Genomic DNA, 26402 nt, shown 5'->3' with positions numbered 1-26402 from the left:
GCTATCACCACCAAACATCACCTTTTTGTGATCTTGCAGCCCCCGACCATTCATGGCAGACTGTTGTAGCAACAGGCCTGGATACATTGAAAAACACTGTAGCGGAGTAAAGGAGTCAATGCCAAAATGAATCATTCCACCCTATTAGGTCACTTCTACAGTGTTAATCCACAGTCTATTCTGTGTTAATTTAGATGTTAAAGAGTAAATCAATGCCACCGCTCCACATGGGAAGAAAACAATTATGGGCAAAGGGCCATCTGTGAAATCTAGACTCTACAGTGAAGTGTTGTTAGGCTGCACGTGCTCACCAAAAAAATTAACCAACTGCTGTTACACTAAACTATGAGCAAATTTAATCTGCATCAGAGACACGTTAATCACAAGTTTAATTACAGAGACAGTGTATATATAGCCTGGATTCACTGAAGCTCAACCTAGTTTAATTTATTGCTATTATTTTTAAAGCCACTTTTATATCACATCATGTTACCCAGCTACCAATTTTCAACTGATAAAATGTTTGAGATGCTTTCTTTAGGTTAATTAAAAGTCAAATACTGTGCATGCTCGAGTGAGTAAATGAAGATTTACTCTATGCTGATGATCATAATAATGAGCAATTGTTCTGTTTTGACCTTTTAGAACTGCAATTTTGAGCCAGTCTCCCTAAAGATGACTTCTTGATTTGTTGATCCTATTGTAAACTGATATTGATTTCTGGCTTTGTGTGTGATGAAGATATTGTTTGCTCAGATCTCTTAAGCTCTTTTAACATCTCTTGAGTTGCCCCTCAGAAATGTGATGTATGTACCTGTATTGCTTTAGATGAAAGGGAGCTCCAGGCTCTGCAACAGGCTTTCCATCAGCTGACCAAGACTAGAAGGGCCCAGGAGATAAAGACACAGGAGACACTTCGCAAGCAAAGGTTGTTCACCTACATAAACCGTCCTACAGGTTGAAAGGTTTTATGTAAGGCTTACGTTTGTAAGTGATAAGAAAAGTGCAAGTTAGAAAACCTTGGAAGCTGCATTTTACCAGGTCAGAGGGGTCAACACCTGCCCTTACTCAGAGCCAGAGAGCCCATAGCTCCAGCGTTGTGACCTTTTTGTATTTGGAATTTTAGCATAGAAGACATATTTCTGAGCAGTGCTGTCCCACTGATGTTTCATGGAAACCAGTTGTTTGTCGGTAAGTTGGTCAAGCAGAGCTGAGCTGAAAAGGTACTCAGTATCTCAGTACAGGCTTCTTAGAAAAGACACAGTGCACAGGATCAGTTCTTCTGAGTGGACATGAGTATAAGCTAGGCATACATGTGTTTTTGATTTTTTGGGTAAAAGCAATGGCACAGTAAGTGCTTTATGATTATTTTTTCTAAATACTGTTTATTTTATATATTTATATTTGATACTTGATATTTCTGAAACAAGGTGTAAGAATTGAGCTGCATACTTGGCCTAATCCCATTTTAATGGAATATTGATCTGGTATGTTTAGTGTGGTCTGGCACTGTTTTGCATGTTTGCAAAATGGGCCACGCTTGAACTCTTACAGAAAGGACTGGAAGGCAATCACAAAGTGCACAAAACTGCATGCGTAAAATTTGGGTCACATGTTTAAGCCATACCTGTCAACCCTCCTGTTTTTTTTCTGGGATTCTCTCATATTTTACCCCTCTCTCCTGCTGGCCTCCCGTTTAAATATTTTCCTGTAAATCTCCCAAATTTGATATATATTTTCATTAAAACATAAATAAAAAAAAAAGAAGTGATAAAATTTGGTGGTGACTCTAATGGTAGACATGGCCACAATGCCTATTTGAGGTGTTTGCCAAGCAGGTGGCAGTATGTAGAACATCCGCTGTAGCATCTAATAAGAAGTCATTCAATCAAACAGCTCCCTTCAATAAAACCTGTAGAGTTTCAGTGCATCACAAGGAGGGAAAAGCAATGTAAGCCAGCATGTCAAACATGCCAAGCATAAGCGCACCACAGAGTCACAACATTATGTATTTAAATGTAGTGAAGATATTTAACATTCAACATTTGAAAACCCAAGAATGATATGATTTTAATAAGCTTGATCTTAAAGCTATTTAGGGGGTATTTTCCAAGCTGTCCCCTGTAGTCACTTATCTAGAACTAGTGATTTTCATAAAAACAAATATATATATTCTATGTGTTTAAGTGTACGGGACATGTGAATGGTGGTAGTGGGGTGGGATTGCAGAGGGCAAATTCCCCTTATTTTTAAATCCCAGTGTTGACCGGTATGGTTTCAGCAGTGGTACATTAGCGCACAAAGCTAGATGCTGTGCGGAGGACTCTATCAAGTATCCTTCCTTCTCCAGGCATTTTGAAAATGTTCATTTACCTGCTTTTTTTTATTTTTATTTTAGTTTATTTAATCCAGTCAAAATGTCTTGTGTCTGTGTACAGCCAGCTCATTGGTTCTCTTAAGGCAGAGAGGCAGAGCCTACAGGAAGAGCTGGAGGGAGCGGGCCACGCATTAAGGACGAAGAAGCTTTTAAGCCAGTGCATTAATGCTCTACATCATCACAGCGACCTCATAGACAAAAGCATCTGTCAAGAAAAACAGACCATTACTGGACTACAGAAAGAGGTTTGTTGTCCTGCATGTAATAAGAGTAAGTTGCTTTGTTTTCCCATTTGTGTCTTTCCTTGGCCTAAAGAAAGAGAAGTAACATGCAGAGAAAATGCCAGAAGCTACAGTCTCTTCAACATAAGCAAGAAGTTGATCTGCTGATCGGCTTTACACCCACAAATAATGCAATCAAATAAAACATGTTTTCTTTGTGAGAGTGGGCAGCTAATTTGCTGTTCAGCAATTTCAAACAGGATAGTAGAGCAGATAAAACAGTTCCCAATTTCTGAGTAGGTTATATCTGTCAGATTTAATCATTATAATGTTGTGTTCTGATTCCATTTTAAATGCAACTGATACTGTATTAAGAATCAGGGTGCAGAATGAAGACTGCTGAACAGTAGATGACTTCCTGACCGAATCATTTGAGCTAATGCAGCAGCTTCTTACATCTTCGATTAATTACCATCACTGAGAACAATATACACATTTAAAAACGAGTTATATATGACTCACGTCTACATTTTAACATGTGTATATGTTCAGCAAGGTTATTATAAAAATTAATATAAATATATTACAAATATTATATAAAGATCTTTATTTATAAAGATTTATTTCTGGCTTGGCACCTAAAGCCTTTTTGCTTTTTAGGTCTTAGGCAGTGGATAATATAATTTATGGGCTGCAGTAACATCAGACAGTAATCGTGTGTTGCACATGTTGTTTAAAGATCAGCATAAATCATGTCATTTCAATCAACTGAAATGCACATCATTAAGCAATGTTCCCCATAGCTCATTGAATTGTTTTAATATTAGAAATGATAAAAAAAATTGGCACATCTTCCAAATTCATGCATTTTTATGTTTGTAACATATCTACGCACAGGATTGGGATGTGACGGATTATATGTATAAACCGATAAACTGAGCTCTGCATATTGATATGTGAATGAAATCTGTATTCTCTGTATTCTCAAAAGTTACATTTTGATAAGGCTAGAATAGAATAATTGAGAATAGTACTTTTTCTGTATTTGTTCTAAATATTTTACCACTAAATAATAATAAAAAAACTTTTTTTTTTGGGGGGGGGGGGGTTATCAGGTAATTCAAGTGATTCATAGTTGGATTCTTAGGAGAAACTCAACTACCAGCTTTTTCACCAAGACTAAAGTTTCTGCTAAAGCATGAATAGACTGATACATTACTGTAATAATCAATTATTCATATGACTATTATTGATCCCTGCTAAAGCCTGAGCAGATAAATTGTTGTTCTGATTGGATATTTATCTCAGACTTACTGAGCTCTGCTAAAGCATGGGTAGACTGATAAATCACTGTGCTGATCAGTTGTTTATCTTGGTGTTACTGAACTCTACTAAGGCCTGAGTAGACTGATAAATCACAGTACTGATCAGTAATTTTTCGGAGGACCACTTTTACAGAGTTTAGAGGGAAAATGGCAGTTGTAATGTTGCTTCTGTTCACTGCTACCACCACAGTACCAACATTGTATTACAGGGGCTACTGAGTGGTGCAACTTTGGTCTTGGTCTTGGTGGGTAGGTTGTCTCTCCATTTTCCTCCATCACTTGATCACTAGCATGTAATAACTAGCACAAGTCTAGCCAGCAGATGTCTGTTAGAGTATGCCACCAGAAATGGCAGTTGTTGAGCTGAAAAGATGCGGAGGGTGGCTTTATGTGCCTTTAGCCTTTTAGGTTAGTAGTAAGTGTGACAGGATGAGACATAACCAGTGGGTAGGATTGGACACAGTAATTGATGCTTAAAAAAAGATGTTTGTAAATGTTTATTTTTAAATGTTTTAATTTATTATAACAGAATATGTTGATACATTCAGGACAGTGTTCTCTGTAATCAGTCCCACTGCTTTTTCAGTATTTTGTATTCTGACCCACTCTGCATATGCTTAAAGCTAGAACATTGAGAATTTCCCCACTGCGGGACTAATAAAGGACTATCTTATCTTAACATTCACTTGCAATGAGTTTAGGTAGTTATTCCAACAACAGTGGCAGATCAGCAAAGCAAACAGCCCATTAGTCTCATAATTTAACACATCAGAAATCCACTTAGTTAGGAACAGCACACCGACTTGAATTCTTGTTGTCAAAATGAGTGAGTAAGTAAATCTGACTATTTGATAGAAAATATGAATGTTGCAAAACAGTGTCTGGAAAATGGGTTGCTCTACATCCAGATTCTATGTGGTAAAGAGACATTAGTATTCCAGAGGAGCTAGGGGGATTTGGAATGTGTAATCTGTGTAAAGACCAGGCTACAAAAGCATCCAACACTGCTGTTTACAAATTCTAATTGAAATTTTCAAGGTAATAAATAGTTTTTCCATTTCATCTCACACTGAGCTCTGAAGTAGAATGAAATCTGAAAAGCCTCCCTTTTACTTTTTATTGATTCTCCTTGGTAGTTGCAGTTCTGAAGAAAGTAGTCTTGGGTAGAAAAAATATGATCCAGCTTGTCATACACTGATTAGCCATAACATTAAAACCATGTGCCTAATACTGTGCCACCAAAACGCCTGTTTATGCATCCAAAAAATATTTAGTCAGTCACCAATTGTGCAAGTTGTGCAAGATGTGAGAGGCCTGTAATTGACATTATAGGTAAACCTCAACTATGAGAGACAAAATTCTCCCAATACTCTTCCGGAACATCCAAATGCTCTCTAGCAAACTTCAGCCGCGCCTGGATATGTACTGGCTTAAGCAGGGGAACACGTCTGGCACTGCAAGATCTGAGTCTCTGGCGGCGGCGTAGTGTGTTACTGACAGAAATTTTGCTTGTTTGTAGGTGACCAAATACTTATTTTCCACCATTATATTGCAAGATCTGAGTCCCTGGCAGCGTAGTGTGTTACTGACAGAAATTTTGCTTGTTTGTAGGTGACCAAATACTTATTTTCCACCTTATTTGCAAATAAATTCTTTAAAAATCAGACTGTGATTTTTTTTTTTCTCGTTTTGTCTCTTATAATTGAGGTCTACATATGATGTCAATTACAGGCCTCTCTCATTTTTTAAGTGGGAGAACTTGCACAATTGGTGACTGACTAAATACTTTTTTTCCCCACTGTATGTTGTATCTGGCATTAAATCATTAGCAGCAGATCCTTTAAGTTCTGTCTAGATGGGCTGTTCTCCATGCTTTTTAATGAGCCCTGGGTCTGCCATGACCCTGTTGTCAGTTCACTAGTTGTCCTTTTTTGGACCACTTTTGGTGGGTACTAACCTCTGCAAAACCTGCCTGGTGTTTTGGAATTGTTCGGACCCAGTGGTCTAGCCATCACAAATTTGTCCTTGTCAGAGTGGCTCAGACCTTACTTTACCCATTTTTTCTGCTCCCAACACTTCAACCTCAACTGCCTGTTCACTTGCTGCCTAATATATCCACCCCTGTTGCCATTGAGAGTTGAGAGTTGTCATTGTACTGAGAAAATGTTCCTCACTTCATCTGTTTTCAGTCATCAAATGCCGACTAAAGACCCATCTCTTTCAAGAGTTCTTGGCAAAGTGTAGTGTATTTTGAGTCTTGTGTGTTTAGGTACTTATCCTGACTTTTGTATTGGACAGCATCTAGCTTGAGGTATCTTTTGGAATCTAGACTATATAAACTAGCTAAGGATATTTCCTGAGTAAACAGTGAAGCACTTTTGTAAGTCACTCTGGGTAAGAGTGTATGCTAAATGCCTTAAATGAAAATGTAATCATTTTAAATTGTGAAAAATATTCTCAGTTGATTAAAATTGCAGTGTTGCATCTAATCACTCAGACAGCCATGTATTAGGTATTAATGTACTGCACCATTATTGACATATTTGCAGAACTGTAGCCTATTTTGAATGATCTTATCTTTTCAAGTGATATTGTTTCATACTAAATGTCACATTAACATGTGTTTTGTTTGGTCGGAGCAGATACATGAAATGCACAGGAAGATTGATAAAGAAAGGAAAGCTGCAGCTGTGGATGTAGACCCAACCAGTAAAGTACAACGACTTACAGGACAACTTGCACAGGTGTTTTACAAATATCTGCCCTCATTATACACCATATTCTGGTGCTCTCTCACACTTATTACTCTACTTGCCAACCTTCTCCCTTCTCCTTTCTCCTTTTTTTCCTAATTTCTTTTCCTTTTGTCAACTGCATTTCTGTTCCTCAATTCAGTAAAATGAAATTTATTTTTTGCTAAATAAATGACTCAAAGCAGGTTTACAGAGCCTCTTTTAAGCAAGCCAAATTTCAACAGTGGGAAGCAAACAATCTCTTTCATATAAAGAAGAAGAAACCTTAGGGAACCAAGACTCAAAAGTGGAACCATATCCTACCGGACAGCGCAACAGAAAACAAAATAGCAGTAGAATAAATGCTCAGATGAAAAAAAAAAAGGGTTAAGAGGGTCAGTTGTGGCAAACACCGGTGAAAAAAACTGGCTCAGAGAGCAGGCAGGCAGCAGGACTAACGCACCGACTCACTGCAGCATTGAGCAGACAGCAGGAGGCAGCTCAGAACATGGGAGAGAAGGAAAGTAAAAATGGAGGGGTTTAAGAAAATTTACAGTCTGGTGGAAGGCCTCTAATAGAAGTAATTAAAACCCACTAGAACAATAATAAACAAACAGTAACTTGTAACGGATGGTTAACTGAAAGCTTGTGTACAGAGGCAAGTTTGCAATCTAGATTAAAATCTTCTTGTATAATGGAATTCTTGTACCACCAAGGATTTTGGAAAATCTCATATATTCTCTCTCTCACACACATACACACACTCATTTTCACTTCCCTCCCCTTCCCTCTCTAAATCCTTATTGTCCATGGCTCAAACAAGAATAAGTTAATTGACTTTGCCATCATTAATTAGATTGCTCTTAACAACCTATCACAGTCCATTTGTTGTGAGCCGTTGCTGCTTCTGTAGCTGCAGGGCTGGCTGCTCTCTCAGGCCTTTATTGATTACAGATAAACACAGCTCTTTGCTTTCCCTCCACACTGTTCACTCCCTCATTACTATGTGTGATGCTGTTGATAGCAGCAAATGAGGTTTTTCATCTTGTTTTCATATTGCCTGATCACTATGATTAGAACTCATTGTATTTGAATTGTTTTGATTGTCCTTTGCAACCGTAGATTGTGCTGCAGCAGCACATTCTTACTCTCCCCTTTCTTTAGCTCAGGCATGACTATGACAATACCATGCGGATAGTATTCCATAATTCTGCTTTTAGTCAGTATCTTTGCAAGCTTGCAATGAAATGAATGTGGATATTTAACTTTGCTGTCTTTGGGTCTGATTTGTCCCTGTTCTGATACTGTACTGCAGTGCATTCAGTAATTAAGGGAATTCTAAATACTAGTTATTTTTTTCAGTTACTAAATTACTAGTAATATAGTATTAAGCTGTTGTTTTTGTTTTTATTGTTTGATCATTACTTATAAATGACATTTTGTTGCTGTAACACAAAACTCATATTGCCCAATAATGTGGAAAAATATATTGTTAAATACAAGTATTTAGAATCATGTTTGTTTGATCATTGTTCATTAACCTTCTACTGCTAGATTGCTAGATTGCTAGATCAACTGCTAGATTCTGCTAAACTGGGGTTTCAAGATTTTTGCCTAACAGTGACAATTTGCATGGTTGCTGAAGTAAGTGTATATTATAATTCACTATATTCAAAGGGGCTTATTTGTGATGAAAAGGGTGATGAAAACTGTGGCCATTGTCCGGGAGTCCTATAGAACCAAAAACTGCTAGGAAATCTGAATGACTGCTAGAAGATCTGAATGACGAGTGGTCTAGCAGATCTCTGGTGCAAATCCCTGGTCATGCTGCCTGCCATCAGTAGCAGGAACCCAAGACAGCACAATTGGCCTTTCTCTCCTTGGGTGGATAGATGTCTCTCTCTCTCCACCCACATCAGTTAATTTTTTAGTGTGTCTGCTATCCGGTGCATCACAACTTGGGATCCCAAGGTTTCCTCTGAGCGCACTGGTAGCCCAGTGACGTAGCATCAGCAGCAGTTTGAAAAGAGACTGTGGCTAGTTGGGCACGTGTCAGAGGTGGCATGTGTCAGGACCCCCCTTCCAGTTTCAGGAATGTTACATGTGTTGGGGGAGAGTACTAACAAGTAAGTTGGTAATAGTCATCAATATTCAGGCAAAACAGTCTTCAGTATTCAAAATAAGCTGTGTTCTTCACATCCTCCTATAACAAACTAGGCAGAGTGTGAACCTGTGCATTGCAGTGCAGAGGCTGATCTGCTGATAGCCTTCTTTGGTTCCTCAGGTCCTTTTGGGGGGTGGCGATAGAGAGGAAAAGGATAATCCCTAGCTCTCTTATCGAGTACTGGAGTAGGCACAACACAAACACAACATTAATTCTGCGTTAAACCAAGGGAGGTGAAAACACAGTTTCACAGTTGAATACCCAGTGAAAGCTCAGGGACTTGTATGTGTATGTTCATCATTAATGTTGTCCTGATCTTGTAGGTTAATAAAAGGTTCAGCACCATTGTTTCAACCAATTCGCAGCTTCGACAGGACATAGAAACCATGAGAGGAGAAAAAGTGAAGTTCCTGCAGGTGCGCAGCAAACTGGAGAAGGTGAGAGGAACAGAAAATAAATTTTGGAATTAGATTAAAATACAATGGTCTGGTTTTCCAGACAAAGATGAACCCGGTTTCATTTCAATGGAAAATGGCTATTTAAATGCTGTGTAGTACAAGAGGCCTAGGCCTAATCCCTGTTTGGGAATCTGGCCTTACATGTCTTAGGATTTGTGGACACCTGCTTATTGTACGTATTCTTCTGAAATCAAGGGCATTAATAGGGTATTAATAGAGTTTGCCCCACTTTGCTGCAGTAACAGCCTTTGCTCGTCTGAGAAAGCTTTAAACTTTAACATTACTGTGAGCGGTTGACCGCAATCAGCCACAAGAGCATTAGTGAGGTCAGGTACGGATGTTATATGATTAGTTTTGGATCAAAAATGGCACTTCATACTCCATCACTATTCAAGATGTGGTGAATTCATAATCCACACATTTATTGAAGTAGGTCATTTCTAATCTTCAGGCACTGCAGGAGACCCATCTGCAGAAAGACAGAGTACTGCAGCAGGTCAGCGAGAGCGTTCTAATCAGGTATTGAACAGCGTCCTCATTCTTTTCCCATGTGATTCCCTCCTCATTTTTCTCAGGCCTTTTCTCTGCTAATTGACATAGTCTGTTTGCACAGACTGCCATTTCCAAAGCCAGCTGTCAAAGGGGAAAGTAGCTTGGAGGAAAGCTAAAATAGGGAATCAGAGAAAGGGCTGTTCTGTGCGTCATGTAGGGAAACCCCATCTAGTGAAGGTGTTTCTGCTTAGGCTATGTGACAGTGAAGTGAAGGCAGCTTTATTTTCTCTTCCGGTCTTCCATCCAGAGACAGACATGGAGAGGGCAAGTTCCTCCTTAATTAGTCAGTCTTCACTAAGATTTGCTCACTGCAATTAGGGTTCTCACAATTTCTGGGTTACGTCTAATTACTTGATGAAATTAATTAAATGTTCCTTCTCTCTCTCTTACTCTATGTTTGTCCATCTCTTTACCTAACTCTGACTTTAACTCAAAAATGAATCCTAAACCTTACTCTCACTTTTGCTCTGCTGAAAATCGCTTCATCTTCACTTTTGTGGGTTTCTCCACCATTGGAACCTTGTAACTGCTTTATACACTGTGTAAATAATGCTGGAAGAATAGACCAATAGAAATACTCTAAGTTACCTGTAAAAACTCCATTCGAAGTTAAGATCATTTTTGCCTTCTGCTGTAAAGTCACCATTTTGGAGATGCACGTTTTTCACTGAACAGTGAACTATATGAACGTCACCAGATCAGTAATAATTGAGCTAAATAAAAAGTAAAGAAAGGGATAAAATAGCTAAAACAACAGATGGACAATTCACATGATTTGTTTACTGTTGTTTACATATCCACATTGTTTGTTTTTTTTAACTCGAATTGCACAATTACTAATATTATTAATATTGACAAGACCAAGAGCTTTGCAAGAGTCAGTTTAGGCCTTGTTTGATGAAGCAAGAACTTACTAGTTTTCAAAAAGAGGTAAGCAAGAGTAATCCTAGAATTCCTTTCTTTTACTTGTCCCTCTGACTGTGTGTGTGTGTGTGTGTGTGTGTGTGTGTGTGCGTGTGTGTGTGTGTGTGTGTGTATTAGAGAGGACACTAGAGCAAGGACGCTCCGAGTAATAGAGCAGACTTGCCCAGAAGAGGACACTCATGCAAGGGAAGTGCAGGATCTGCAGAGACAAATGGGCCTTGTGGAGAAATCGGAGCACTTTCTGCAGAAAAAAAATAAAGCCAGACACACAGACCTGGATTACTGCCCTGCAGCTGAGAGAAAAGGTGCCTACACACATTCACATACTGCACACTCATTGGCAGGCTACACATACTATACCTACACCACACACTCACACTCGACATACATACTGAATTGGTTTTTTTTATCCTTTTTATCCAGCCTTTACTAGTCTGGCAGGAGGTTTTCTTTAAATGAATTTGGGAAGAGGGGAGTGGGGTGCTATTGTATTGTAGCAGATTGAACAGCTACAGAACTCACTCTCTAATTCAGCTACACACCTGTAACACACCCAGCAAGCACTAATCCCTACAGATAACATATACAGGACACCACTCTGTACCTCCGGAAAAAATATTGTATTTATAAGCGTGAAGCAATATGTGAGACAATTCTAAACTTTCAGTGTTCTGAAACTGGAACTTAGAGGGACAAATGTTCTGCACTGAGTATGCTATACATGATATGGTGGAAGAGCACATATAGATGTATCTGAGAGATTTGTTCTTCTATGAGGAATCTCTGTAGATTCCTGGAGTGTCCTTGGTCTTCACTTGTTGAATCTCCTCTTGGGGCTTAGATGAAGGATATATGATTCTGTGGTCAATGAACCATTTTTAAGAGTATTTGAATATATACTTCGAAATCTGTGGCCTTGGACTAGGCAAAATATGCTCTAAAACTATATATATATATATATATATATATATATATATATATATATGATAGATAGAGAGATAGATGTATAGATAGATAGATAGTTAGATAGTTTATAGTTATACTTTTATAAAGAGCACCCCTCTTGTTATGCCAAATTCATCTCTAGCATTTGTGTTTCTTGTCAAAAGCCTATGCTTGATTTGACCACAAAATCCACTTTTTCCAGCTGTGCTTAGCAAACCCCAGATGCTTCTGCGAGTGGTTTGACAACATCTGAAGCTGTCCTCTGGCAAGCCCTCAAAATAGTTCATCAATTAGGGCTCCCAAGTGGCACAGTTGTCCAGTCTTCCATAATTGGGAGATCGCCCGTTTAATCCCTGGTGATGCCACAGCTATCCGCAACTAGGAGTCCTAGAGAGGTGTGTAGGATGGCCCTGTAATCAGCAAAGAAGAAGAGTGTGTACACTCATTCTGCAAATTGGCTGACAAATGACTGGAATGACTCAAAAGTAATTGGACGATTAACAGATAAATTGTTTCTTGGCCAGGTGTGTCCTGTTTCCTCATTATTTAATGCCAAATGAAAGTGATAAAAGGGTTGTTGTAGATTCCTGCTGTTGAATTTGCATTTGGCCGATGTAAGACTAGAGAAAAAAATCATCAAAGACAGGCAGAAATGTTAGCATTTAAAAGAAGGAATGCTCAGCAACAGAACATTTCTTAAAGAGCCTGGAAGCCACTTGAAGTAGATGGCTTATAATTCTTTCCTTGGTGCAAAAATAAATAAATAAATAAATCCCTTCACAACATCTCAAGAACAAGTCAAGAACACTTTTGAGGGAGGTAGTCTACACTCTAGAGACACCTTCATAAATGTAAATATAACAGATGAAACCAAGATTCTTTGGACAGATGAAACCAAGATTAATGTGAGTATGGAGATGGAACGGAAAGGATCTGAAGCAGTGCCACATCATCTGTTAAATATGGTGGAGGCACTGTTAGGGCATGAGTATGTATGGTTCTGTGGTAATTAATTAATGCTGTGTGTAGAGCTGTACTTTCTGCTCAGATTCTGTAACATGCTGCAAAACTGATAGGAATTGTGCTTCCCTGTACAGATGGATAATAACCCAGAAATCTTTATTTTAACTTTCATTGAGTTGAGCTCTCATGGTATCTAGACTCCCTCAGGAATGTCTAGCCTCAATCTTTCCTCCTCCACCCCTCCCCCCCAATCTCTCCCTGAAAGAGTTTTAGCCATAATATTGTATCATCCACCACTTGTTTAGCAAGTGCCCTCAATGGAGGTTTTCAGACCCTGGCTGTGGGGTATTCTGGGTAGTGGTTAAGAGGGGTTTATGGTAAATTTTGTGTGTTTAGCTGCACTTTGGTTCTAGAAATGTGTGTTTTTATGTTTATTGATCCTTTAGGGGAAAGTACAAGTATTTGGTCAGTTACCATTTATAGGAAATCTATACCAGTCTATGGTCAGTATATGAGTAACCTTGAGAGAGCATTACTTGACTTTAGTACCTTTGATTGATCTGTGTCTGTCAATCATAAAGACAGGTTTAGCCTCTATCCAAAGATCTCTAGTGACATCCGTGTTCGCATATGTATGTGTAGATTAGAAGCTAAGCTTAGTGAAAGACTGTTTAATGAATCATTTGCTCCTTAATTCAAGGGTTGAGCCACGTGAGGTGTTCTGCCTGGTTTCACAATGAGAGATATCCCTGTTTCCAAACCTAGCATGCTCCCTGCTTCTTATTCTATGTTGACGCCACAGTATGCTGTTGGTGGTGTGAGATGAAAGATTGGTGGATCAGTCTTGGTCTGGTACAGCTGTAGATTTCTACCTAACTGGTTTCGCTGCGTCTCGTTATGGAACAGCCTGCTCTCGCTGGACTTCTCCTGGGCACACGGCCATTCACCTCTTGCCTGCCAAGAACACAGAGAGAAGGGGATAGAGAGTGAGGGGAATCAACTGTTCTTTTGTTCTGGGTCAACAGGCCACTTACAAAAAGAAAGTGTGAGAGTGAAAGAGGGAGAGGTGGACTGAGCAAGAGAGGCAGAAGTTATGATTGCAAAGGTGAAAAAAAGTGTGTGTCAGTGGCATAGCCAGAGGTAATTTTTTTTGAAGGACTGCTGACCCAAGGAATGAACTAGCTTGGAAGCTTACGTCCTAGAGGTATCATCACAGTACATCTAACAGCTCCCATCTAAACGATTTAATAGACCCAAAGCTTCCATAACCAGAGAAGGGAAAAGAAGAATAATCTACATGTCACACAAGTCTGGCATTTATTGTTTATCTTTTACATCTGAAGATGACCGAGGGATGACCCGGCGTATGAGCAGGTGTATTGAGATCAAAGGTGGCTGGCACAGCCTATCTTAAAGCATTTAGCTTCTGCTTGGGTCTTGTTACTAGAAACCTCTTAGACCCCTCAGGTTTACACTGCCAATCTTCAGAAACAGTTGAGCAAGGTTGTGGGGTCTTTACATGTTGCCATTGCAGAATTATTATAAAACAGAGATGATATGTTGTATGTAGTTGGTAGTTGTTTAACCTTTAAAATGAAGATGAAGATTTTCTGAAGTGGAGAAAAGACACAAGGATGCAAGAACACAAACATTTGGGTTCATCAAGTATTAAGAGAGCTTTTTTGGGCCCTTTTTGAGCATATATTTGGTTTCCAAGGTTTCTGAGGTCTAGGGCCCATAAGATACTCCATAGCTAGGTAGTAGCATAGATATATGTGCATGTGTGTGTTCAATTGTGTTTGTTTGTGTGTGTGTTTTGTGTGTTTTAGAGACATACAAGCAAGAGCTCCAGGTGGACCATCAAGAGAAGCTAAAAAAGTATGAGGCTGCAATGGAGAAGATCAGCGACATCATTCAGGGACAGGACAGACAAAGTAAAAGTCTGAGAAGGGGGACCAGCTCTGAACGTTCACCTAACCCTGTCATGGAGCCCTCTCAGAGTACATCTTGGGAATCAGGTGCATGCACACAAAAACATACTTACACACTGTACATACAGCAGCATGCAGACGCTACAGAGTCAATACCCACCTTTTTCATCCTGCTCTGATGAAACACTTTCTTTTGCTGCCTCTAAAAACATTTAGCTCAAGTTTGTGTGTATTAAAACACTCTAAAGGTAATGAGAACCTGTAGTCTCTGTGAACTGTCTGATTTCAAACTTGTCACTGTCAACGGCCTGTCAAGCTCATTTCTAAATCTCATAGTACATCCGTCCTGCTAATTCTAGCTTTTAGCCACTTGTAAAAACAATGGCACATTAGCCATGAAAGTTCCCATCCACAAAAAACATCTCTGTTCCCCAAATGAATGTGTTGGGCCCTAATCTTGGCTCTAATTAGGGCTATTTTACTAATGATGTGCATGTTTTTGTCATTTCACTTGCTAAATTATAGTTTTTGCCAAACACAGTCCTCTGACAATCGCACGTCTATTTATGATATTTTCATCCCATTTCCTACTCTTGAAACACGTTTTTGTCTTTCACTGTGTGAGTCTTTAAAATGCCATTTGCAATTGCTCCTGTGTGAATACACAATCAAGCCGTCCTTCAAAAGAGCAAGCAGACAAAAAAGTCAAGCCCACCTCACTTTTTTCATCCTATGAAAGGAGGAAGGCACACAGTCATAGGGAATAAAGCCTGTCTGAGGCAGGTATGTGAGTATGTGTCTGGTGGTGAAAATGCTGAGGAGGTTGCGCTGACTGCAGTCTTCTATTCACACCACACTGGAGCTCAGTACAAAGAGTCCCTCCGCAGAGCCCAATGTCTTCACACTGTCAAAACCTCATACTTGACTAGAACTGGTTGAAAGTGAAAGGGAATGCTCAATACATGTCTTAGTGTTTTGTGAATTGCTGATCGTCTCCACCGAGGCTGGAGATTTTGCTGTTTTCTGTCCAATTAAACTTTGTCAAGCTAGTATTGTTCACACTCGGCATATTCTCTGTCTGCTACAATAGCTGTGAGAACAGTAAACACTTTGACAAACATATTGCAACTGTCAAACTAGCAAAGTCCTTTTTTATGCCACACTTGTAATGACAGTTTAAAGCAGTATTATGCGAGAATTGGTATTTTTCCTGGGCTCCCCCTGCAGTCAGGAAGTGCAATTAACATTTCGAGCCACCATTAAAGAACGTGCTTTACACATGCATTTCTGGACAAGCTGAAAGATACAGAGCCGTCACAGGAAGTGAAAGAAGCATGTGGACTGAGGTGGTAGAGAAATATTCAGGATTTTAAACAAATATGACTCTTTACACTGTTCTTGTGAGTGTTGTTCTGAATGCTTTACCAAAGTTACATAGGGCAGTTACAGGGATATCAAACCCTGGCCTGGCAATGATAGGGAGCATCACAATCACATGATTTTGAAGCTGGTATTTTATGGTAAAAATGCCACAATGTTGCTTTAACCCTAAAGTTTACTTTTTTACCTACTATTTCTGTAAAGGTAATGTTCCAAAAACTTAAAATATCTGGGCCTTAGGACTTCAAAATCTCCATCTCAGAATTAGCTCCTGAGCTGTCTATCGACCAACCGGTGCTAAAACCTGTGTAGAAACACTGCACCACTTTGCAGGTCATGTGTTGGTTTGCAATTCAAGCTATTGACCTTGAGTGTCACTTCAGAGGATCTGAAGATCACACCATAATGAAGCCCCTTTCATGAAGTGCATAGGAGACTGATCGCCACGCTAACTTCTGCATCAATAGCACTGCAGCCTTGAGAGTGCTGGCTAGGGCGTCTGGTTGAGATGTGGATTCAGAGGCAGTAAGAAGGGCACTGGAGGCTGAGCAGAAGAGCTCTATGTGCCAATCTGCTGGGTGTCAGTCAAGGAGATTCAAGGTGATGGTGTGGGTGTGCAGCGGTGACGGATCAGTTCTGACACATTGAGGACGCAGAGCTGCCTAGCAGGCAGGTAATTGTACCAGAGGCAAGTCCCATAGGACTCCATCTCCATTTCTCTCTCTTTCCCTCTCTTGCTTGCTCTTTAGACCAGGAACCGGGACCTTTTCTTTCCCCTTGTGGCAAGTATTGCAGGCTGCCTCTGTGTAGTAAAACTTCTCCACAAGGACACAACAACCACAGAGAACAGGACACTTACTCAGCGGTGAGAGGAGGCATGATGAGCTGAAGTTGGTGAAGGACATGCAGCAGTGGAGGCCAGCTCTAGTGAGAGGGTCAGTGTCCAGACATGGCTCAGTGGGACCTTAGAATGTTGACGGAATATAAAAGCTCAGTTCATGCTCAGATGATGACATAAAAAATAGTTTTAAAATGCAGACTGATGATTTAACGAAACACTGACAAAAGAACTTAATTGTCAATCTAAATAAAAGGGGGTGGAGCATAGATGCCAGTCGCTTTTGTAATTCCATAACTATTTTAGTTTTAGTGCTATGTTCATAAAATGATAGATGATTTTCATATAACTGGAGAACAGACTCCCCTCTTCATGCCACTTCATCAGATGCATTGTAAGCTTAATATGACTTGATTGGTCAAACAAAGAAATAATGCAGGTATTTAAAGATGTGTTTTAAAACTGAACTTGTCTTTAAAAAAAAACTCCCAACCACCCAGAAAAAAGATAGTTCAGATAGTGTTTAAGCGATGCCATAGAAGAACCACTTTTGGTTCCATAAAGAACCATGTTTGTAATAGAGATGTATGAGTGAAGGATGAAGATGCTGAAGACCTTCTAATGGTCTAAGGAACCATTTGGAAGGAACCAACACACATTATCTATTTCAGGGATGTCAAACTCTTTTTAGGTGATAGGCCCCATTATTCGCAGTCCAACATCAAGGGGGATGGACATGTTTTTATTGAAAAACTCAACACTGTGTGCACTTCTTTTGAAAAGAAGCCTGAAGTTCTTTGTTTGCTAATGGAGAATTAAATACCATTAGCATATTTTGGCTAAGTGTGCTGCAGGTGGAACTCTCTCTGACTTATAAAAGACAACCAGAACCCTGACTGACTAACACTAACTATAAAATCTGTATCCAGCCCCTATCCAAGCTAAATTATACTTTTAAAAAAAAATAACATGTACCTAATAAAGCTTCTAATAAACATCCTAATAAACAGAATCAGTGTTTAGTGTTTGTTTTGAACCTGCAGAATTTATACAGTGCTCTAACGGAGCTAACATTACTGGAAGTATCAGGTGAGGTAGCAGAAAAAAAAACTTTGCCTGACATTTAGGTGATTCCACACAGTGTGGAACACAACTGTGACCAAATGTATTAATATAATTTTGTACATTGCAGTAAAAACATTTGCGGGATTAATGAGCTGTAGCTATTATCTTCTACTGAACTCTGATGTCATTGAATAAATTTTTGTTAAGACTGCACATGATCTAAAATCAAAATGAGTTTACATCATTTAAACTGCCTTTATAACACTCTTAAATCATTATATCACATGAGTGTGAACTTGGCTCTTTTCACTTGAATTTAAATTTGTTTACATTGCGCTTTTCACAACATGGCATTGTCATAACACACCTTTACAGAAATCCGGGTTCGTGCCAAAAATGACAGTGGCAAGAAAAAACTCCCTCATGCTGAAAGAAAGACATCTTGAGAGGAACCAAGATTCAAAAGGGGAATCCATACTCCTATGGTTGACACAAGATAAAACAACAAAACACAGAACAATAATAACTGGACAGTAAGAGTGAGATAAAGAAGAGCTATGTGCTGGTAATGTTAGAGCAGGTTGTTACATCGAGTTACGACACTGTAAGTGAGTGTCGGACAGCAGTCACATGCACAGCTATGCAGTCTCTAGTATCTGGTCTAAATGAATTAATCAAGTGGGAGAGCCTGGTCCAGGGGGTAGACAGGAAGCAGCACACAAATACAAGCAGTCTCTCACCAGCATCAAGCAGACAGTAGGGCTTCTTTTTAGCTCCCTAGTGCAACATTTTTTATTTACTGGCTCAACAACAGCCAGGAATCATGCGTCTGGGATAATGCCTGTACTGGAAATATAGGAAGAAACATTTATGAAGCGAAAATAAATTCACATTGCTGATCATTTCTATGGAGCTTATAGAGTTCCTGAAGGCAAGTGATTTGTTAAGGTTGCAGCCGAAGTAAAGCTTTAACACCAGACCTTATCTTATTAAATGTATTGCCCAAAGAAAATTGCCCTTGCTTATTATTTCAGTTAGTTTCTTGATTGTTTGCATGGTGTACAATTGTATGTATCTTTTTACATCAGACCTGTATTTTTATATCTATGTCTGAGCTGAGCTTTTATGCTTGCTTTACATTACATAATGTAAGCGAGGCATTTCTGCATGGCTATCTCAGTGCCTTAAAGATCACAGGCTGTTCCTTTTGGAAGGTGAAGAAGGACCACTCAGAGCAGTGTATCTTCTGAAGGCCTGTGTTTGATAAGTGTGCTCTTATCCCCAAAGCAGTTCTGCATTTTTATTTTATCTCTTAGCCTCTAAACTGAAATATGGATCCTGCTGACAGTGTCTCCTCTCTCTCGCTGGCTTCAAATGAATTCATAATAACCAGCTTGAGTCCTGAAAAAGTTTGCTGAGTTCATACTTAATAGAGACCTTCAGTGGTTTCTGTCAGTGACAGTCCAGCAGACCAAGCATAGTGATCGTGAGGAAAAACAGCACTGATACAGGGAGAGAAGAACACATGTACTCAGATGCAGATGGATTGAGTCAGTCTTTAAAGGACCATGTGCTACATTTTTCTAATATTTCAGTTTCAGTTATGATATTTATATCTTTTTATCCTAATTCATTTTACATTGCCATTTCCAAATGTTTTTAGAGTGTTTTGAAATTGTTTTGTGACTTTTAAGATACATAGATGGAAAAGACTTCTGTTTTGATTTGAAGACCAGTCTGAGCTAAAACATTCCTCCCTTGTATGTAAATAGGAAATCTGAATGATTATAAACTGAATATGTATATGTGTGTAAATGCATTGTTTTTTTTTTATTAAAAATAGGCTGTTTTGCAGCTTAATCTCCACACAAAAGTTAGATAAATAACCTGACCCTAACCGTCCCATGCCCGATTTGTGCCAAGCATACATACAAAGGGACAGCCAAGGGACGTGGACTGAGTAGCAAATGCCGAAGTGTCCCGAAATCCTAGTGGTTGTGTTGCCATCTTTACTTACTACATCAAAAAAAATCTGCTTCAGTTGTATGTTACTTCAAGCTCATGTGAGCTAAAGTCCATCAAGCACCTTCCCATTCAGACTGTACCGTTCCTCACCATATTAAGAATTTTGTAGCACCTATTATGTAGCATTAAATTCAACATTCTCTCTGTTTGACTGCCCAGCTTCCCTCCTCTTTGTTTTAACTGTTTTTCCTTGGTTTCCAGCCAACAGGAGACGTTCTACGCTGGTGGGCCCAATGTTCCGGGAGGCTGCAGCTGGGTTGTGGAGTGAGGCTGAAGGGGTCAGGAGGGGTAGGAGGCTAACAGAGTACAGGAGACGTTCCACACTTTTGCAGGGTCTGAGACCAGAAGAGCAGGAGAGACTGAGGCAGCTGTCCTCCACTGTCCTGCAGCAGAACTCCCAGCAACCAGCAGCTGGCCCTGACCCACAGCTTCTCTATAACTCCTATATGAAGGGTAACTGTCAAAATCACACTGCTGTGATGTAATTATGTGGCAATTAACAACACTTTTTGTGTGTTGTTAATTAACGTGTTGTTGTCCTACAGTCTTTCATTACATTAAACAAAAACATCAGTATGGTTTGAGTCACCTTACATTAACACCCACTTTGGCAGAAGTTGCAGCTTGCAAGTGATCCCTTATAGCTTGGATGTCCAGGTCTTATCTTGACCTCCACAGTTCCCCTGAACTGCCATAACAATCTGCACTGTGGAAATCACTATATCTTCATATAGCCTTCCCCTATATTGTGGATATCAGTTACTTTCGTTTATAGATTTTAGGGCAGTTGTTTAGAGGAGCCCATGTTTGCTAAGTGTTAGTACAAGGTTTGATATTAGACCTGATCATGTTTTGCATCAGGCCACAAAAAACACACATTTGAGACACATTATAACAAGTGTAAACACATCCGTCTCTCCTAAAGATGCATTTGACAACCCACACCTCTCCCAGTACAGTACAGAGTGTGAATGCATGTGGCTAAAATCAGGATACAGTCCAGATACTGATCAAATTTAGTAACCAGGTGTAAACCAGTGTAAAGAAATGTGCTTAAAGGAATGATGTTTTGTGAATATAGCTTTCTTTTACCTGTAGCTGTCAGCGGTAATCAAAACCATTACTTGAACAAATGAGTGTGATTAAGTTCTGTAGCTCTTAATGCTGAAAGTGGGGCTGAAGTGCCACAAGGTCATTGGTGTATTGGATTTTCATCAGGAGCTGGTTTCAGGACACAGAGCCCAGAACATTAATAACATAAAGATTGCTTATCTTCAGACAGTGGCTTCTCTGTCACACACGCACACAGACTTATACAATCATTCATTCACACAGTTAGCTTCAGCATCTTACTCTTACAGGAAACAATCACAATTATTCATGTTAAATATCAATTCGATCGATGTCTGGTTGCAGAGAAACACAACGACACCTGTGATCAATCCCTCAAGGGTATACACATAGACATATACTCTCATACGAGCAGATAAAGTGGAAAGTAGTTTAAATGTGTGTGAGTGAGAGGATAATGTGAACTGAAGCACACTTACCCTTGAAGGGACAGCTTCATCACACACCATTAAACCAATCCCTCACTCTTTGTCTGCTTGCTTGGTTTAATTTACATTAACTAGAAAATTCCAGTTAATGCAGGGCACTTTTTGGGGGCCTGTTTGACGTGTCATATGCGTCATTAATTTTAATACTTCACAGGAGCACACCGGGGCCAGGAGGATAAATGTCATTTATTAAGGCGATTTCAGGCACAATCACTCGCAGCATGGTCATTATATCAATGAATGTCTCCTTAAGTTAAAGTTGCACTGAAATTATTTCCTTTAATCCAGCAATCAGATTCAGGTTTTAGTGATTAGCTTGTTTCAGTTGGGTAATTAAAGACAGACCTGCATGACACAGCTTTGGCCTTCACTGATGCAGTGCTGACGTGTGGTCTGCTACAGTCAGCAGCTGGTTACAGTTTAACTGGCATAACAAAAAGCCTATATATATATATACAATATGAATTCAGGAACTTGTCAGATGACAGACAACTTTATTTTCAGTTGTTTTCTGAACTGCTTCTGCTCCTCTATCTTTGTTGCCCTGCAGGAGAGGACCTGATCTTCAGCCTCTTCAGCTACTTATCAGAACAGAACAAACAGATAGACGAGATGACTAGAGATATGGAGGAGGTACATTGTGTTATTTACAAATGTTTGTGCTTTAGTAAAAGAAATAAACTATTAAAATACTCAGACAAAGTTACTTAAAATATTCCAGAGCTGTGATTATTGAGAGCTGTTTTTATGTTTATATGTATAATAATATTTGACAAAAAATCAAATTAACACTGACTTGAAATTCTCATGATGTTGAATGCTATAAATGCTGTTATTGCTGTTGTGGCATGAGGCATAACCAAACCTAATGTCTCCAAAAGGATATATTAAAGTTTTCAACTTTTTTCTTCTTTAAAAAAAGATGAAGGTAACTTAACAAAGTGTTGTATTTCACAAATTTATAATCAGGATTTCTAGTTATAGATCATTTCTGTTATCTTTAAAAAATCTTTATCTTCTTTTTTGCCGTTTTTCACTTCATTTAACTCTGGCAGTTGTTCTTTTGATTGTCTTAAAATTCATAATGAGTGGACCAGTGTGCTCTGAAAATGCTCTGAAATTATTTGGAATGTTTTTTATAGTGTTCAAACGATTGTCTTATGGTGCTTCATCCAATACTTTTGAAATGAGTTGGGGATGAATTGGGGTGGTGATCATCCAACACCCTAACTTCACTAAGGCTCTTGTTGCTGAATGCAATCAAATCCTCACTGTAATGCTCCAAAATCTAGTAGAAAGCCTTCCCTGGACAGTAGAGACTGTTACTTTAACAAAAGCAGGATAAATGTATTTTTTAATACCCTTGAAAATCTGTCTATATAGTGAACTAGTGTTGCAATAGTAATTGATAGTAATTAGTACTTGATCGGCAGACATTTTTAAATAGTGTCAATTTTAAAAAAGAACTTACAAGGTTGTTGAATGACAGCAGTGATATATCTGCGTACATGTGTGCCTGTTTGTGTCAATATTGGATAGGTTTTTGAGTGCACTGATTAAAAGTCATGGATGTGTGTGTCAGTCTCAACTGCCCTAAGCTGTAAAATGTGTGTTTATGAGCTAAGACAAGGATTGAGCACAAGCGTTTATCCCCCATTGCCAAGAGCCAGTGTTGCATTTCTGCACTCGGATGGTGTGGCTATAGGCACAGTGGGACAGACTAATGCTGTTACACAGCTGGCTGCACAGGGTCGATATGGAGCTGGGTGCTGAAGAAGTGAAGAATTACTCTTTGAGGAGAGGGGAGGGACATGACTGATCACTCTAGTGTCTCGTGTGTACCTCAGAGGTAATTAAAGAGCAGAGGTGTGTGTGTGTGTGTGTGTGTGTGTGTGTTTCTGTCTCGGTTTCTGTGTGTATGTTCTCTTTCTCAGCTGAGGATGAAGATGGAAGAGGAGCAGAAGAGAGAGAAAGCAGAGCAGCATCGCTTGCAGGGCAGAGTGAAAGAACTGCGATTGAGCTGCCAGCAAGTCGCTCAAACTGCTGGAACAATCCAAAAGGAAGTGGGAGAAAAAGAAGGCATGCTGAGTCTGCTTAGAGAAGGTACACCGAGGAAAATTTAAACAGATAAACAGTTTGTAAAGCTTTGACGTTTTGTAAATTTAATGAAACATTTTAAGATTAAATTAATTACTTAAACATCAGGGGGCTTTCAGTCACTTACATCCTGCCGTCCACATAACCTCGTAATTTGCCCTCAGAAGAATTCTTCACATTATCTTCAGGGCTGTTCAGTTACTTTACTAGCTAAAGTAAAATTAGTCATATGAAAAAACTTACTGACGCATTTCCCTTCCCTCTAAAAACTGGCGGACAAAACTGTCTGTAAGCCGTAGCAGCAAATTAATTTAAATTGCTTCATATTTAAAAACTGTGGTGTAACAGATCACAAACCTCATGGTTCAGATGGGATCATGGCCCAAAGGGATCAAGCAAAAAAGAAAAAAGATTAAACAAATGTGAAACATCTGAAAGTTTTCAGTCTGAAAGTAATTTGTGTTGCTGCTTTGTTTGATCAGTGACTTTTATTTTGATGCAGTATGTTTGTTTGTTTGTATTAGTGCCGTATTTTGACGCGGTCTGTTTCTGTAGAATGGACTCCCACATCTCACACAAACACACAGTCACATTAGTATATTAGTACTTAGGTTAACTGGTCTGTAGTGGCATGTCGATTGCTCTGTACCACTCACCGGAGTCGTCGTTCCCCTCTGGCATCAATAGCCCGCGGGATGTCACAGTTATGCTGTTGGGAGGCACTCAATGTGCAAGACGTTCATTTTCGTTACATCTTCACTACAGAAGCTCTGGAACATTTCACACATTTCCGGGATTCTACAACCCTTCACTTGGGACGCTATTATCATGCTATTATGGACATGCCATTTTGTTTATTAGAAATGATACATTTGTAATATTGTTTTGCTGTGAATGTTAAGCATTGTGAGTGCATATTGTGGCTTTATTTACAACTTTTGACCATTCATAAGCCTTCTAAGTTAAAAAGAAGAATTTTCCTGATTCCTTCTATCAATATGCCATTACAACCCCTCCCTGCATCTCTCTGTCTCTCTCCCTCTCTGTCTCATTCTCTTTCTACTTCTCTGTGGAGTAATACAGTGTTATACAATAAGGTTTCCCAAGGAACATTAGGCAGAGAGAGAGAGAGAGAGAGTTGGAAAGAAAGATTAGGAGAAGGAGAAGATGGGACAGGAGAGGAGAAATACACCTCCATATCCATTAACTGATTATCTTATTATTATTAGCTAATTTAGGCTAATAATAGGGCCTTGACTGTATTTAAAAGTTGAACAAAGGTTCAGCGGTAGTTATTTTAAGTAGAGTTTTCACCAGACACACCAGGCTATCAAATAATGCAATGTATTAAATTTCTAAGTGTTCTGTGTGCTCCAATACCTTGTTAGCCCTATTATATTGTGTTCATTTTCCAAATGAGCACACTGCATCTGCCTCAGTAGCTCAATAATACATCTAGATATTGGACTTGCTGTTGAAGATAATGAGAGCAAGGCTATGGTTGGTGGAGGCAGCATGTGGTAATGCTCCTTGTTTACTGCTTTCTTCCCCTCTCTTTTATCCCTCCGTCCTCACAGACTGTATTAGTGTTTGAGTGGGACATCATAAGATATTGGAGCTTGTACCAATGCCCTTGCCTCAAACACTTGCATTTTCTGACAGTTTTAAAAGGCAGAGCCATGGCCCTTAAGGCTATCAGTTACATCTCTCCATCCTCCAGAGTAGCCTAGCTGGGCCTCAAGCTCTTAAACGGAAATCAAACCCTCTTTCAGTGGCTCTTGGCCATTTCAGTTTAAAAATAGACACATCCAGCTGTTGTTAAAAAGCATTTAACCATGTAAAGACCATTTCGATATCCTTATATTGGAGGTTAATCCATTTTTTCTGTTTTCTACTAAATTAGGACATTTAGTCCTGAAAACTGTATGAAAACCGCATCTACATTCAAGTGATTCCCTAAAAGCTGCCTGGCTGATTTCAGGTTGAAGCCCTTCATGGACAAAGCGCGATGCCATAGTGCTTTGGGGAAGCCATTACTTACACACACCTGTTTCCCAAAGTGAGGACATGGCAACTTAAACCCCCCCCCCCAAACATACAGACACAAGAAGAAGCGAAGGAAGGGTGTAATGGATGGAAAAGAATGAGGAAGGGAGAAAGAGACAAGACAATGGAAAAGAAAGAGAGAGATGAGAGGGGTATGAATAGAAAAGTCAGAGCCGGAGGGCGTTACAGATGGAGAGACAGAGAGAAGTTAAGATAGGGATAGAAAAAGCAACAGATCAGTAGAGTGTGTAGGCTTTCAGGTGGGGTCATCAAGGACTACCACTGTAACATACCTGCCTCATTAAGTGTAGTGCTTCAGAAGAGAGGGGTGATTTTTCTTGCTCTCTCTCTCTGTCTTTTTTTAATCTGTGCCTCATGTCTTTCCACTGTTTTCTTTGCAGTGCAAATGTGAACATTTATAGCCAGAACTAGACAGAGACAACCAATTAGAGTCTCCGTTTAAGTTGCTTAATAAGAACAGCCTTTTTTCCCTAAATGGAGTACTCTAGCCACTCAACACTTTTATGTCTTATGTCTTAATGTCAAAAATCATGCATAGTGTTTTTATTAACTGATTGTGACCTTGGTGTCGACTTGCGTTTTCTGGGTACAGGTGTAAAGAGTTTGGCTTCTCAAGCTGGAGTGGACACTTCTGTGTTTGACCTGAGCAGCTCCTGGACCAAGGACAGTGGAACTAGGGTCATACTCCCTCTGCTTGGACAGATAGAGCACAAGATCAATCAGCTATTGACCATTTACTCTTACACACAGCACCAGGTGAGTGCTCTCAACCCACCCGG

The 26402-nt window shown here is 39.4% G+C and overlaps 1 long non-coding RNA gene across 1 annotated transcript; it reads left to right on the top strand.

Annotated features, from left to right (window-relative positions):
• Positions 1-20256: 20256 nt before the first annotated feature.
• Positions 20257-23522, top strand: LOC140554180 (uncharacterized). Its single transcript, XR_011979598.1, has 3 exons — positions 20257-20353; positions 22010-22092; positions 23394-23522. It is a non-coding gene; the product is annotated as an uncharacterized lncRNA (long non-coding RNA).
• The last annotated feature ends 2880 nt before the right edge of the window (positions 23523-26402 follow it).

The sequence above is a fragment of the Salminus brasiliensis genome, chromosome 4 (genome assembly GCF_030463535.1).
Source record: "Salminus brasiliensis chromosome 4, fSalBra1.hap2, whole genome shotgun sequence".
In the NCBI taxonomy this organism is placed as follows: Eukaryota; Metazoa; Chordata; class Actinopteri; order Characiformes; family Bryconidae; genus Salminus; species Salminus brasiliensis.
The sequence above is the reverse complement of the archived record's forward strand: the minus strand, read 5'-3'. Positions and strand labels throughout refer to the sequence as shown.